Source organism: Eretmochelys imbricata, chromosome 20 (assembly GCF_965152235.1).
Source record: "Eretmochelys imbricata isolate rEreImb1 chromosome 20, rEreImb1.hap1, whole genome shotgun sequence".
NCBI lineage: Eukaryota > Metazoa > Chordata > Testudines > Cheloniidae > Eretmochelys > Eretmochelys imbricata.
The window spans coordinates 8,731,694-8,744,403 of NC_135591.1; the positions used below are offsets into that span (position 1 = coordinate 8,731,694).

The window sequence follows — 12,710 nt, forward strand, 5'->3', positions numbered from 1 at the left end:
GCTGTTTATATATTGTGAACTAGATAACTTGACTAGCCAGTTACAACAATTTTGCATTTAACTTTTTTCTACAACTCTTCTCTCCCCCTCCTCCCCCCCATGGCAGGACTAAGTATTATCATTCTAGACCATCCCTGACGGTGAGATTTCTGCTAATATGAAATTGTGTGGCTAATATTTTCTTCCTGCCTGCAGTACTTTTCCCACTACGACTGATTTTTTTCCCCCCAAATTGTTATCTAGATTATAGAATGTACCTTGAGTGTAAATAGTCTGTTCAGAAACAGAACTTCCTATTAAGAAGGCTGGTTCATGTTTTGGAAAGGAGAGTTGGTAGTATGAGAGGAAAAGGAAGGTGACCTCCCCACTCTGAACTCTAGGGTACAGATGTGGGGACCTGCATGAAAGACCCCCAAAGCTTATTTTTACCAGCTTAGGTTAAAAACTTTCCCAAGGCACAAACTTTGCCTTGTTCTTGAACATTATGCTGCTACCACCAAGTGATTTAGACAAAGAACAAGGAAAGGACCACTTGGAGTCCCTAGTTCTCCACAGACCAACTTGGGTTTCTTAGAACCCTAAAAACCCAATCAGATTCTGAAAAAACCAGCACATCATTAGAAGAACAAAGCAAAGATAAAAGAAACACTCTGTAAGATTAGAATGGAAGATAATCTTACAGGCAGTCAGGTTCAAAACAGAGAATGCCTCTAGACAAAACCTTAAGTTACAAAAAGACAGAAAAACAGGAATACACATTCCCTCCAGCACAGTGAATTTACAAGCCAAAACAAAGAAAACCACATTTTCTAGCCAGATTACTTATGAACTTTACAGGAGTTAGAGGGCTTGCATCCTTGATCTATTCCCAGCAAAGGTATTACACAGACAGACAAAAGCCTCCCCCCCACCCCTCTCCAGATTTGAAAGTATCTTGTCCCCTCATTGGTCATTTTGGGTCAGGTGCCAGTGAGGTTACCTTAGCTTCTTAACCCTTTACAGGTGAAAGGATTTTGCCTCTGGCCAGGAGGGATTTTATAGCACTGTACACAGAAAGGGGTTACCCTTCCCTTTATATTTATGACATCCCTACTGACTGTAGTGTGTGGAAGAGGGAAAACTGTTCTAACTTCTAATACTCACTAACAACCACATACCACACAACAAAACCACTAACCCAGGAACCTATCCTTGCAACAAAGCCCCCTTGTCAACTGTGTCCAAATATCTATTCAGGGGACATCATCATAGGGCTTAATCACATAGCCACACTATCAGAGGCTGGTTCACCTGCACATCTACCAATGTGATATATGCCATCATGTGCCAGCAATGCCCCTCTGCCATGTACATTGGTCAAACTGGACAGTCTCTATGAAAAGAATAAATGGACACAAATCAGATGTCAAGAATTATAACATTCAAAAACCAGTCGGAGAACACTTCAGTCTCTTTGGTCACTTGATTACAGACCTAAAAGTGGGAATTCTTCAACAAAAATCTTCAAAAACAGACTCCAATGAGAGATTGCTGAATTGGAATTAATTTGCAAACTGGGTACAATTAACTTAGGCTTGAATAAAGACTGGGAGTGGATGTGTCATTACACAAAGTAAAACTATTTCCCCATGTTTATTCAACCCTCCCCCCCCCCCCCTTCCTCACATGTTCTTGTCAATTGCTGGAAATGGCCCACCTTGATTATCACTAGAAAAGGTTTTTTCCCCCGAGCTCTCCTGCTGGTAATATCTCACCTTACCTGTTTCAGAGTAACAGTCGTGTTAGTCTGTATTCGCAAAAAGAAAAGGAGTACTTGTGACACCTTAGAGACTAACCAATTTATTTGAGCATAAGCTTTCGTGAGCTACAGCTCACTTCATCGGATGCACGATGCATCCGATGAAGTGAGCTGTAGCTCACGAAAGCTTATGCTCAAATTTGTTAGTCTCTAAGGTGCCACAAGTAGAATCATAGAATATCAAGGTTGGAAGGGACCTCAGGAGGTCATCTAGTCCAACCCCCTGCTCAAAGCAGGACGGGTCCCCAACTAAATCATCCCAGTAAGGGCTTTGTCAAGCCTGATCTTAAAAACTTCGAAGGAAGGAGATTCCACCACCTCCCTAGGTACACATTCCAGTGTTTCACCACCCTCCTAGTAAAAAAGTTTTTCCTAATATCCAACCTAAATCTCCCCCATTGCAACTTGAGACCATTACTCCTTGTTCTGTCATCTGCTACCACTGAGAACAGTCTAGAGCCATCTTCTTTGGAACCCCCTTTCAGGTAGTTGAAAGCAGCTATCAAATCTCCCCTCATTCTTCTCTTCGTAGACTAAACATCCCCAGTTCCCTCAGCCTCTCCTCATAATTCATGTGTTCCAGTCCCCTAATCATTTTTGTTGCTCTCCGCTGGACTCTTTCCAATTTTTCCACATCCTTCTTGTAGTGTGGGGCCCAAAACTGGACACAGTACTCCAGATGAGGCCTCACCAATGTTGAATAGAGGGGAACGATCACGTCCCTCGATCTGCTGGCAATGCCCCTACTTATACATCCCAAAATGCCATTGGCCTTCTTGGCAACAAGGGCACACTGTTGACTCATATCCAGCTTCTCGTCCACTGTAACTCCTAGGTCCTTTTTCTGCAGAACTGCTGCCGAGCCATTCGGTCCCTAGTCTGTAGCGGTGCATAAGTACTCCTTTTCTTTTTACGGATACAGACTAACACTGCTGCTACTCTGAAACCTGTTCTAACTTCAGTTAGACATGACAACCAGAATTTGCCTATTGAATATGCTGTCATTGCATTGTGATTGACTGGTGAAGTCTACTTAAAAGATAACCAGAGAAGCCAGATCTACTTGCACTGTTGGTAGTATGGCTAAAATTCCTCTCTCAAAGCTAAAGCAAAAGTATTTCAGTAAGATTTTTATATTTTCATAGTTCCATTAATTGTTTATATAAAAATGTGAAGACTATTTTGTTTGTTTATTTTTAGTAACTTTTTTTCTTTTCCTGCTGCTTGTTAATAATGTAAAGCAAAACTATTGTCTGTCCTGGAACTGGATTGATGTCAAGAATGGGTCAGAATACAGCTTTATCTTCCTTTAAATACTACTAACGTTCACGCTGTGTTCTTTACCTAAATAGTGCCGTATATCTTATCTTAAAACTAAAAATGGCCAAAAAGTAGGTGTCACTTAAATAGTTAACTTGCAATAAGCCTTGTTAAATCTTTTTTTTTTGAGACTTTATTTCCGTGAAGTTCTTGTTTAGCAATGCTTCTGTAGAAAGTTGTTTTAATCTAAAGTTTTAGTGTTGTTCAGACTTATTGCACATTTTATAAAAACAGATTGGAGACTGGGAAAATAGCTGGAAAATGTAGGAAGTGCATGTACTGTAGAATAGATCTTTGTTTGAAATGCATACTATACTGGGATGGAAAGAATTAAGCTGACAAATGCATGGCAAATGTTTACCAGACAGCCAAGATCATGAATAATCACCAGTGGTTGTGTATGACACTGTTATAGTATGGATAGATGGTTAGTGTTCTATTAGATGCATGTAAACTTAATTCTGCAGGCTTCTTTGGATGTGGGGTTCTCTGTTGTATTTACAGACATTTTTCATAAAAATAGAATAAAATGGAGGAGGGACTTTAAAAATCATTGATTTACACTAGCTTTGTAAAGCCCCAACTTAATTTGAAAATTTATGGTATGGCTTGCAATTTTAGGTTAAATTGATTATGAATTAAGTTTTATAAATGCTGGTTTTAAACTGTTCAGTGTCACTACGATAGGGTATTTTTGAACTTTACAAAACTGCTTCAGGCAAAAAACGAAAATTCCATCATACAAACACTTAAGCACTTCACAGCATGACTAGTTTGATTTCAGTAGCATAAGTGCTTTCAGAATGGAGCCTTAATACAGTTTTTAATGAAAATTTTTATTCATACGAAGTGGAATAAAATCTTTGTCACTATTAAAGTTGCGTCATTGTTAACCTTGAAAAGCTTAGTATTTCAAGATGTTAACAAAGTTGAAAATTTTGATTTTTTTATACATACAATCTTGCAAAATGTTAATATCAGTAATGTAACATTTTAAACAATTACAGTTAATGAGCAAATGTCAGAGTTGTTACTGTTGCATCCAGTTATTGAAATTCACAGAGGGGGTCTTGAAGTCATTCAAAAATAAAATGCTGAAAACAAAAATCAACTTTGAAGTTGTCCTGATGCAGTTTTCTAATCTTTAAGTGCACCAGGTGAAATGATGAAAATACTCATTCAGAGCTGACAGAACCCTTAGCAGTTAATTGACACTACTTTCGTGATCATGTACATGAGATTATCATTACTGGGTAGCTGTTACAACACTCAACTGGTGAACAAGACTTTTTTTAAATTGAGGCAGCTGGCTTGCAGTTCAACTATTGTTGGCAGAAAACCTACTTTCATCATAAACCTTTAATCTAAATAGTCAAATGCAGGTGTTTGGTTCTGCTGCTGTGAGTGGAACCAGCACATGCAGAAATTGTTTATATATTTTAGAAAATAATGAGGAGTACTTGCAATTAATGATAAAATGCATGTTCTGCATTTTAATAATTGTTCGTCTTCCTCCATGCTTCAGTAGCTTCAGCAATGGAACACGAACTTCTCTATACAAAACCGTTACTACTGGCTTCAGTATTTTGAACAATTTTCTAGTGAATTTTTTCTGGCCAGTAAAATCCACACCCCTGATTGACAGTTATACTGACCTTACTCCTGGTGTAGACAGCACTGTGTCGATGAGAGGGCTTTTCCTGTTGACATAACTAATGCTTCTTGGGGAGGTGGATTACCTATGCCGACAGTAGAAGCCTTCCCATTTTTTTAGGTAGTGTCTTCACTGAAGCACTGCAGTGGCGCAGTTGCAGCCTTTTAAGCGTAGAGGAGCACTCAGTCTACATTCTTCATAGATCTTTATTCACTTGGATTAGTCTGAAACATACTTCTGCAGCTTGCTTACAAGTTTTTCACCTTATTACTTGAGATGTGACATATGTGCTGCCACCTTTCTGTTTTTGTATTTGGAAGCTGTAAAGTGGCTGTTGAAAAATAACTTAATCAGAAATCCAGTTGTATGATCAAGGTCCTGTGTGGGTGGATCCCTGTACTTGTGCAAAGAAACATTGAAGTCTGTGGGGATACAGGAGTCCATTGTGCAATCAAGAGCATAGATAGTATCTCACCTATCCTTTCAAATCTTTTGACAGTAGATTTAGCACGTGTGCAGAATCGGCATTTACTCTGTCCTGCAAAGCTTTCTTAATCTTAGCCGAATTGGCTTTGTTTTTCTTCACAAACTAGTTGTCTCTTGTCTGTAGTGATTGTAGTCAGATGTTCAGATGAATGTGGATGACTGCAGGTATTAGTGCAGAAAGAGCTTTGTGTAAGCTCAAAAACTTCTCTCCCGCCAACAGAAGTTGGTCCAGTAAAAGATATTCTCACCCACCTTGTCTTGCTTGAGTATGCAGTGTAAACAACGTAGATGGAAACTCCTGATGAGCCTTACGTTGTCCATGTTTTCCCACCATACATGAGAGTGCTGAGGTCACAAGCTTGATACACTAGCATTTTGGTCTTGCTGGTAAGCTTTGAATTGTTCCGTGCTCTTTTAGTTAGTCTGCTGAAGGTTGTGGCAGCCTTTCCAATGCGAACATTTAGTTCTTCATCCAGTGAGAGGTTGGTGGTCAGTGTAGAACCTAAATAGCTGAGCTTTTGGACTACTTCTAGCTGGTTTGCATTTAAGGTAGTTGAATGATCTTGTGAAACTCTCTGTCCTAATAGAACAGTTTTCTTGATGCTGATGGTGAGAGCAAATGCCTGACAGGTACTTGAAAGGCGGTCCAGGAATTCTTATAGTAGATCTTCATTGTGGGTTATGAGGGCAGCATCATCAGCAAATAGAGGTTCACTGATTAGCACCTTTTTGAGTTTGGTCTTTGACTTATGTTGGGACAGGTTGAAGAGTTTCCCATCTGATCTTGTGTGGATATACACTCCATCTTTCATTTCCATAAACGCACAGTTCAAGAGTACTGAGAAGATGCCAAAGAGTGTAGGGGCAAGAACGCATCCTTGCCTCACTCTGCTTTTCATCTTAAAGCTGTCTGAAGTGGGCCCATGAGACTGGACAGTTGCTCTCATGTTGTTGTGGAATGAACATATAAGACTTAAAAGGGTTTGTGGGCATCCTATCTCTTCTAGTATTGCAAATAGATCTGCTCTGCTGACTATGTCGAATGCTTTGTTAGGTCCACAAAGGAGATGTACAATTGTCGGTTTTGCGCTCTGCACTTTTCTTGGAGTTGATGCAGCCCTGAATCTGCACTGTGATTCAGGATAGACACAATTCACCAGCTGTTGTAGGTGCACTAAGATAACTTTTGCGAAAGTGTTTCCCGCTACACTTAATAATGAGGTCATAGAATATCAGGGTTGGAAGGGACCTCAGGAGGTCATCTAGTAGTCCAACCCCCTGCTCAAAGCAGGACCAGTCCCCAACTAAATCATCCCAACCAGGGCTTAAAAACCTCTAAGGAAGGAGATTCCACCACCTCCCTAGGTAATGCATTCCAGTGCACTCAAAAACAAAACAATGTAAAACTTTAGAGCCTACAAGTCCACTCAGTCCTACTTCAGCCAGTTGCTCAGACAAACATATTTGGTTATATTTGCAGGAGATAATGGTGTTCGCTTCTTGTTTACAATGTCGCCTGAAAGTGAGAACAGGCACTGTTGTAACTGGCATCCCAACATATTTATGTGCCAGATGCGCTAAAGACTCATATGTCCCTTTATGCTTCAACCACCATTCCAGAGGATATGCGTCCATGCTGATGGTGGGTTCTGCTTGATAACAATCGAGAGCAGTGTGGACTGATGCATGTTCATTTTCATCATTTGAGTCAGATGCCACCAGCAGAAGGTTTATTATTATTATTTATTATTTTTTTGGTGATTTGGGTTCTGTAGTTTCCACATCAGAGTGTTGCTCTTTTAAGACTCTTGAAAGCATGCTCCACACCTTGTCCCTCTCAAATTTTGGATGGCACTTCACTTGACCCAAGATTTAAGCATCTGCTGTAGCTATTTTTAGAAATCTCACATTGGTACCCTCTTTGCGTTTTGTTAAATCTGCAGTAACGGTATTCATAAATCAAACAACATGTGCTGGGTCATCATCCGAGACTGCTATAACATTAAATATATGGCAGAATGCAGGTAAAACAGAGCAGGGGGACATACAGTTCTCCCCCAAGGAGTTCAGTCACAAATTTAATTTACACACTTTTTTCCTCCCTCCCCCCCTTCCCCCCCCAACATTGTCAGCTTGGAAGCATGTTTTCCAGAATGTTGGCTGAAGCATGAAGGGGCATACAAATATTTATTGTATTTGGCACATAAATACCTTGCAACGCTGGCTACAAAAGTCCCATGCGAATGCCTGTTCTCACTTTCAGGGGACATAGTAAATAAGAAGCAGGCAGCAGTATTTCCTGTCAATGTAAACAAACTTGTTAGTCTTAGCGATTGGCTGAACAAGATGAAGGACAGAATGAACTTGTATTCTCTGAAGTTTTACATTGTTTTGTTTTTGAGTGCAGTTATGTAACAAAAATCTACATTTGTAAGTTACACTTTCACAATAGAGATTGCGCTACAGTACTTCTATTTTACAGTGCAAATATTTATAATAAAAATAATATAAAGTGACAACTGTACACTTTGTATTCTGTGTTGTAATTGAAATCAGTATATTTGAAAATTTATAAAAACATCCAAAATATTTAATACATTTCAATTGGTATTCTATTGTTTAACTGTGCAATTAATCAAGATTAATTTTTTTAATTGCAGTTAATTTTTTTGAGTTAATAGTGTGAGTTAACTGCGATTAATCAGGAGCTCAAGTAAATATAGTCTGAATCTATAAAAAGGGAAATAAGGACAACCCAGGGAATCACAGACCAGTCAGCTTAACTTCAGTACCCAGAAAGGTAATGGAGCAAATAATTAAGCAATGAATTTGCAAGCACCTAGAAGATAATAAGATAAGTAACAATCAGCATGGATTTGTCAAGAACAGATCATATCAAATCAACCTAATAGCTTTCTTTGACAGGGTAATGGGCCTTGTGGGTAGGGGGGAAGAGGTAGATGTGGTATACCTTGACTTTAATAAGGCTTTTGATTCTGTCTTGCATGACCTTCTCATAAACAAACTTGAGAAACGCAACTTAGATGGAGCTACTATAAAGGGGGTGCATAAATGGTTGGAAAACCATTCCCAGAGAGTAGTTATCAGTGGTTCAGTCAGGCTGGAAGGTATATTGAGTGGGGTCCCACAGGGATCAGTTCTGAGTCCGGTTCTGTTCAATATCTTCATCAATGATTTAGATAATGGCATATAGAGAATACACCTATAAAGTTTGTGGATGATACCAAACTGGGAGGGGTGCATGTGCTTTGGAGGATAGGATTAAAATTCAGAATGATCTGGACAAACTGGAGAAATGGTCTCAAGTAAATAGAAAACATGACCTTTGAGGGAAGATTGAAAAAATTGGGTTTGTTTACTCTGGAAAAGAGAAGATTGAGGGAGACATCAGTTTTCAAGTATATAATAGGTTGTTACAAGGAAGAGGGAGAAAAATGGTTTTTCTTAACCTCTGAGGATAGGACAAGAAGCAATGGGCTTAAACTGCAGCAAGGGAAGTTTAGGTTGGACATTAGGAAAAACTTCCTAAACTGTTAGGGTTGTTAAGCACTGGAGTAAATTGCCTAGGGAGGTTGTGGAATCTTCATTATTGGAAATTTTTAAGAGCAGGTTAGACAAACACCTGTTAAGGATGGTCTAGATAATGCTTAGTCCTGCAGTGAGTGCAGGGGACTGGACTAGATGACTTCCAGTCCTTTCATTCTATGGCCTAAGCTATACAGGAAGTCAGATTCAGTGATTGCAACTGTCCCTTCTGGCACTGGAATCTATGAAGGCCTTCCAAACACTACACAGTGCAATGCCTCAGACCTCAGTGGTTCAGGAGCCAAATTAGCTATTAACATTACTCTAAAGAGCCACAGTAGTATGAATTCATCGTTTCATTTACTATGATAACTATATATTCATATTTGAAACAATATGACAGGGAAATATTTAGTTTATATATAGATATTATTCTCATATTAAGTTATGGACCAAGTACTTTATCAAGTACAATTGGTTAATAACAGTAAAAGCACCCTGATTAGTTGTTCATTAAATATTTTAATATCAAGTGCTGCAAAGAACTGCAGGAGACACATAGAAGAGCCACTTGCGGCTCAAGAGCCACAGTCCGAGTATCTCTGGTCTAGATTGTTGTTCACCGATTACCACTGTGGTATGTGATCCCTTAACTCATTTAACTGGACTTGAGTTAACACTGCATGTGTGCACAAAAAACTTGAGTTAACAGGGAGTCAACAAGATTTCTTGACATTTCAGTATACTGCTATCTAGCCAAAGCAAAAAGTCACTCAAGATGCTTATCTTCTATGGTAAAATGCTTGACAGTTTTGAATGATCTACACATATAACTTCTGTGGAAGCTTTGCGCAGTCAAAATTCATTGACTAGTCTAGTCAGTTTCTCCCACCCCAAAAAATAATTCTGCACTTGAGCTCTCTCCCATTCACTGGATCATGCTGATCCAACAAAAATCAAGAGCAAGAAAAATAGAGACTGTTGTTGTTGCTTTGGATAGCCCTTTTTTCCCGACAAAAGAATGGGATACTTATCGCTAAAGTTTAACGGTGTCTTTTGATCATCCGCTATCATAAAATCATAGGACTGGAAGGGAACTCGAGAGGTCTTCTAGTCCAGTCCCCTGCACTCATGGCAGGACTAAGTATTATCTAGACCATCCCTGACAGGTGTTTGTCTAACCTGCTCTGAAGAATGTCCAATAATGGCGATTCCATAACCTACCTACGTAATTTATTCTGGTGCTTAGCCTCCCTGACAGGAAGTTTTTCCTAATGTCCAACCTAAGCTGCTCTTGCTGCTATTTGAGTCCATTGCTTCTTGTCCTATCCTCAGAGGTTAAGGGAATTTTTTTTCTCCCTCTTCCTCCTAACAACCTTTTATGTACTTAAAAACGGTTATGTCCCCCCCTCAGTCTATTCTCCAGATGAAACAAACCCAATTTTTTCAATCTTTCCTCATAAGTCATGTTTTCTATACCTTTAATAATTTTTGTTGCTCTTCTCTGGACTCTCTCCAATTTGTCCACATCGTTCCTAAAATGTGGTGCCCAGAACTGGACACAATACTCCAGCTGAGGCCTAATCAGCGCAGAGTAGAGCGGAAGAATTACTTCTCGTGTCTTGCTTACAACACTCCTGCTAATACATCCCAGAATGATGTTGGTTTTTTTGCAACAGCGTTACCCTGTTGACTCATATTTAGCTTGTGGTCCACTATGACCCCCAGATCCCTTTCTGCAATACTTCTTCCTAGGCAGTCATTTCCTATTTTGTATGTGTGCAACTGATTGTTCCTTCCTAAATGGAGTACTTTGTATTTGTCGTTATTGAATTTCATCCTATTTACTTCAAACCATTTCTCCAGTTTGTCCAGATCATTTTGAATTTTAATCCTGTCCTCCAAAGCACTTGCAACCCCTCTCAGCTTTGTATCGTCCACAAACTTTATAAGTGTACTCTATGCCATTATCTAAATCATTGATGAAGATATTGAACAGAACCGGACCCAGAATTGATCCCTGTGGGACCCCACAGCACAGCTGTGAACCACTGATTATTACTTTCTGGGAACAATTTTCCAACCAGTTTTGCACCCACCTTATAATAGCTCTATCTAGGTTGTATTTCCCTAGTTTGACAGGTTTCAGAGTAGCAGCCGTTTTAGTCTGTATCCGCAAAAAAACCAGGAGTACTTGTGGCACCTAAGAGACTAACAAATTTATTAGAGCATAAGCTTTCGTGGGCTAAAGCTCACTTCATCGGAGAAGTTTATGAGAAGGTCATGTGAGACAGTATCAAAAGCTTTACTGAAGTCAAGATATATCATGTCTGCCACTTCCCCCCTATTCACAAGGCTTGTTACCCTGTCAAAGAAAGCTGTCAGGTTGGTTTGACATGATTTATTCTTGACAGATCCATGCTGATTGTTACTTATCACCTTATTATTTTCTAGATGTTTGCAAATTGACTGCTTAATCATTGCTTCCCCAAAATAATTCCTAGAGTACATGTTTTAGAAAAACATCCAGTCTTGTTTTAAAAATTCTCATTGATGGAGAATCCAAAACTGTCAGTGATGGAGAATCTGCAAAATTACTTAGCGGGGCTAAGTCCCATTTTCAGAAGTGACTTAGGCATGTAGGAGTCTAAACCCTGTTGACTTTCAATGGGGTTGAAAGCTGAGCAGAGCATTGTTTAAATACCTTTAAAAATCTGGGCCTATGTACTTCATATTCACTACAGTTTGAAGGTTTGGATTTCTCAGGAGGTAGCTAGTGAACTCAGGTTCTGAATCTTCATAATTCTTTGGATGTGCTTAGCCTACACAAAGGCTTAAGAGGGGTTATAATGTACCCAGGAAACATCCATTCATATTTTGGTACATTTATTAGTAAGTATTAGATATAAAAACTTTATGGTTCTAGGCATCAGAGTAAGTTAAGTAGGATTTCTCAGAAGAGGCTGAATTCAGTCTCTAGCATTCATAATAATTCAGTACTGTGTGGTTGTATGTTAATTTGTGAAATCAAAGAAATTATCACAGGTCACTAGTTCTTGCACATAGAAGTAAATAGCTGGATGTTAGTACAGTAACTTCTCACTTAAAGTCGTCCCAACAATGTTGTTTCATTACGTTGATCAATTAGAGAACAGGCTCATTTAAGGTAGTGCAATGCTCACTTATAACGTTGTTTGGCAGCTGCCTGCTTTGTCCATTGTTTGCAGAAAAAGGAGCCCATTGGAGTTAGTTGGTGTGCGCTTGGAACCAGGGTGGACCAGCAGTCCCCCATCAGCTCCCCCAAGTTCCCTGTGTGGCAGGCTATCAATTGCAGGGCAGTTCAGCTGTCCCTCCCCCCTCTGCCTTGGAGCTGCTCCTGAGAGCCTCCTGCTTGCGCTGTGGGGGGGGGGGAGGGGGGAAGAGGAGGAAGAGGCTAATGTCAGGGTGTTCCCAGCTCCTGCCCCCCGCTCCTTTACCCCATCTCCACAGAGCTGGGGGGTGGGGACACATGACAGGGCTCAGGACTGAGGGAGCTTGCTGGCAGCAGCTACTGTGTCAACTTGCTGATCTACATAAAAAGGTAGTGTATTTAGTGGGATCAGGGTACTTAAAGGGGCAATGCATCTCTCTCTCTCTCTCTCTCTCTCACACACGGTGTGTGTCTCTGTCTCTGTCTGCCATGCTATCTCTCCTCCCTCCATTCCTGCTGTCTTGTAGAGTGTGAGGATACATTAACAATGTGTTAACCCTTGAGGGCTCAGCCGAGTGCTAGTTCATCATTTTGCAGTAAGGCATTCCCTGGGAAATATCCAACCCTCTTACTTCACCGCCTCAACCAAGCTTCACAATCATCATTGCTGTGTACAGTATTAAATTGTTAAATTGTGTGTGTGTATTTGTGTGTAT

General features: G+C 39.9%; 1 protein-coding gene across 8 annotated transcripts in view; it reads left to right on the forward strand.

Annotated features, from left to right (window-relative positions):
• Window positions 1-12,710, forward strand: part of BRD4 (bromodomain containing 4) — a 225,180-nt gene that overhangs the window by 2,070 nt on the left and 210,400 nt on the right. The window lies entirely within an intron of this gene.